Raw genomic sequence first — 4,135 nt, 5'->3', positions numbered from 1 at the left:
CCTCTTTGATTTTAATTAACTAATGTAATGTAAGCTTATCTATGTAATGTATATATAGCTACGTAATGCGGTGTAAGCACGCTTTTAAAACGTTGTGTAGTTATAATTAATGTAGTGTGGGCAAAATTAATGTAATGTAGTGTAGGCTCACTTTTCAAATGTTGTGTAGTCATAACTAATATAGTATAGTGTCGGCATACTTTCAAATGTTGTGTACACATAACTAATGTAGTATAGGTACGTTAGTTTGACTATTTGTATCTAGACAACGATGTATGTTCGTACATGGGTATGCATGTATGTACGTATTTAGGTGTACGTTGGTGTGATAGTATGTATGTACGTAAGTGTTTATGTATGTACGTTTGTTGTTAGGAGAGATGTATGTGCGTAGTTGTAAAGTTTCATATGTATAGGGTTTTATATAGGTATGACTATGTGTACGTACATATGTTTCCCGGTATCTACCTGGGTTATTCAGTAGGGTATCGATGTATGTAATATGTATGTACGAACATAAATATGCATGTATGTACATTTTTAATATCCAAATAAACAATTTTAATTATTATATTGTCTTCATTTTAAATTCCTGTGTAACATCCAAATAAACAGTGACCGCATGAAATGAAAAAAAGATTAAATTCCAGTGTAAATATCCAAATAAAAACTTTGTTAAATATTATGTTGTCATCATTTTAGTATAAAATATATTAAAAACAAGCTGTATCTAAAAATAAAAATTTTATATTATGTACCTGCAAAAAATAAAACACATTAAATGTTTAATTGTTGTTTCTATTTGTTAGCTACACACTAATGACTTCTTTGCCCTTGTAATCAATTAATATATGGTAACAAATTCTTGATATTTACTAAATTGCCATGGTGTAACATAAACCATTGATTTGTGTAATCAATGGTTGAGATTTACTTCTCACACTTCTCGCTATAATATCTTATATATATATACATAACACATATTATTTAAAAAAGAAGAAGAAAAAGAAGTTGGGCGACAATTATGCATGTCAGCTCCCCCCAAAATCACCAAAAATTGTCTCTGGGGCTGTGTGGTGGGCTACATTGGGATGATTTTTGCCCCACCCACCCCACTACACTGGTCTTATTTTGGTTTATGTTTCAATATCCAACTTTATCACAAATAATTTAGACCCCAGCCTCTTTTAAAAGGACTCCCTAGTGCCCCTGACCATTTACAAATGCCACCACTTTTCCCAACACGTTTACATCTTTATCTGAAAATGAATCACCTTTATTTTTTTAAAAGACATCACTAGCTGCTAAGGAGATAACTATACAACAACCAATAATGTTGGCGGTGCTTTTGGCATCACGTTACATGGACGGAATATAGGTAACAAAGCCACTTGTAATTTTAATCTCTCTAAAGTCTACGTGTAAACTAGCATTGGAGTTTCGAAAAATACACTTATTTACATGGACGACTCAACATTTTGAGGACCAAGAGTGTTCTTTGAAGTCAGGGGCGTTTGGCCACAACGAGAACCTATTAAAACCTGTTACACTCCGACCCAATTAGGGCTATCATGTCACTTAACATTTAACACTAATTAGAAATAAGAAACACCATTGCAAAAGTAATTAAATGCTTATATAGTGAACTACAAAATTATATGGTTTCAACGAACTCCAATAGCCCGAAATCTATGGGTTCAATTAATATACATGGCTATTCACCGTTCAATTTTAAAAACGAGTTGTGAGTAGTAATATAAGTGGTCGAAGCACAAGTGTACATGTTATCAAAGCTATTCACGGTTTAGTTTTTCTTTTCTATGAAGCAACGTTGTTTACCCTTTCTTTATTCAACTAATATAATATTATGTTTTATGCAATTCCGAATAGTTTTAACGTGTTTATTTTTATCTATGTTTCGATAAAAATTTGAGATTGCCGATATCATGATGAACTGAACTGATACTGTTCGAGCACGCCGGTATCGGTATTATTGGAATCAGTATTTGTTTTCTGTTTTTTGATCTATTTAAAATACGTGTGATATTCATTTGGCATATCATTACTTTGGATTTCTTTTTATTGCTATACCGAGTGAGTGTCGATATCGTAATTGTATAGTAACAAACCGAACTAATAATGACCAAAGTATCACGGCTTAGCGTTAGGAGATCCTCCTAGTTGGTATATAAAAATGATTAAAAACGTTAAAATAACATAACATAGGCGAATTGCCCAACTCGCCGCCTAGTGTAAGGGGATCCTCCTAGTTGGTAAACTTGTTATGTTTGATTCATAGTGATTTCGCCACTTGAAATGACGGAACATAAGAGAATTGTCTAGCTCACCAGACAATTATTGGATGTGCTTTTATGGCATTAAAAAAAATCAATTTGACACCCATGTGAAGTATAAATATCACATAGGGTGTCATGACTTAATTACCAATACCACCATGAATCAATCATCAATGAAAACCACCAAAACTCAACTTATGTCCCCTTCAGAAATTGAAGAGATGATCAAAACACTTCCTCAACACAATGTTAGCTGGTTGAAAGGCTTACATACCTGGTGCAAGTATCAAGATGTTTGGTACAACCAAGAGTTCCTAACAAAAGTAATTCTAGCACAACAAAGGTTTGAGGCTCGAACCAGTGATGTATTTCTATGCAGTTATCCAAAAAGCGGCACAACGTGGTTGAAGGCCTTGACTTACGCCATCATAACCCGAGTAATGTTTGATGAATCAAACACTCCTTTGCTTACAACCATCCCTCATAAATGTATTCTTACTCTTGAAATAGATCTTGAACAGATTCTTGAAACTAACCGCCCCAACGTACCCATATCTACACACATTCCTTACAAATCCCTACCAGAATCAATCCTAGGATCAAACTCTGCAAGATAGTTTACATATATCGAAACCTTAAAGATGTCATAGTTTCGTTTTACCATTTCGTCACAAAAATTCACAAAGTACCCATTGAAGATGCCCCGTTTGAGGAGGCATTTGACAACTTCTGTCAGGTAGGGGTGTGCATGATTTGATTCGGTTAATAGCTTCAACCAAATTAACCAATCTATTTTTTTTTGTTCGGTTCAGTTAATTTCGGTTAATAACCAAAATTAAATTTTGACTAAAACTTTTACGTAGAAATACATAATATTAAAGGATGCAAAAATAAATGAAATGAATGCATAAACACATGAAATTGTGGTATAAAGCATGAAATACATGAAATAGACGGTATAAAAGCTAGAAATATATGAAAACATGAATGATTTGTGTCGGTTCGGTTAACCGAGGACAAAAAATAACCGATAACCGCTTTTCGGTTCGGTTTTTGGTTAACGGTTTGGTTTTTGTTCACTTAGGGCGTTACATCTAATGGGCCATATTGGGATCATATTTCGGGATACTCGAAAGCAAGCTTGGAGAGGCCCGGGATGATTCTTCTTTTAAAATATGAAGATTTGAAACAGGCTCCTACAAGCAATGTGAAGAGACTTGCGGAATTCCTCGGGTATCCCTTTACACCTGAAGAAGAGAAAGAAGGCGTGATCGAAAGCGTTGTAAAGATGTGTAGTTTCGAGAATTTGAGCAACTTAGAAGTAAACAAAAACGTTGGTCACCATGTTAATGGGATCGAAAACCGACTCTTCTTCAGGAAGGCTGAGGACGGAGATTGGCGACACTACTTCACTGATGAGATGATCGAAAAGATTGACAAACTGATTGATGAGAAACTGGGTGCCACTGGATTTGTTTTAAAATGAAAGTTTGGATTAGTTTTAAAATGAAAGTTTATGGTTTTAAATAAGAGAGGTCTATGCCTCTTTGGATGGATATGCTTTCCATCTATGTTTGTTTGATGTTCTTTTTTTCAGATTTAAACTGGCTATTATTGTGTGATGTACTTTCTTTCCTTTAGATTACACTATCGTTGTATGATGTTCTTTCCTTAAGATTAATATCATTGTGTGATGTTCTTCTTTCGGATTTAAACTTTTGTTGTTGTTTGTCTACAAATAATGATAGTTTCTATTTTTATCTTTACCTGAATTCGTTTTAACTTGAACAGAAATCAGAGACAGATAAAGTTTTTGTGAACCCGGGATGGGGGGGGGG

General features: G+C 34.2%; 1 pseudogene; it reads left to right on the top strand.

The window, feature by feature from the left end:
* The first annotated feature begins 2,470 nt into the window (after nucleotides 1-2,470).
* On the top strand, nucleotides 2,471-3,783 carry LOC143573632 (flavonol 4'-sulfotransferase-like; annotated as a pseudogene).
* Nucleotides 3,784-4,135: the final 352 nt, after the last annotated feature.

The sequence above is a fragment of the Bidens hawaiensis genome, unplaced genomic scaffold, assembly GCF_021521415.1.
Source record: "Bidens hawaiensis isolate Kalapana, Puna unplaced genomic scaffold, B.hawaiensis_p1.1 tig00001382_1, whole genome shotgun sequence".
Lineage (NCBI taxonomy): Eukaryota > Viridiplantae > Streptophyta > Magnoliopsida > Asterales > Asteraceae > Bidens > Bidens hawaiensis.
The sequence above is the reverse complement of the archived record's forward strand: the minus strand, read 5'-3'. Positions and strand labels throughout refer to the sequence as shown.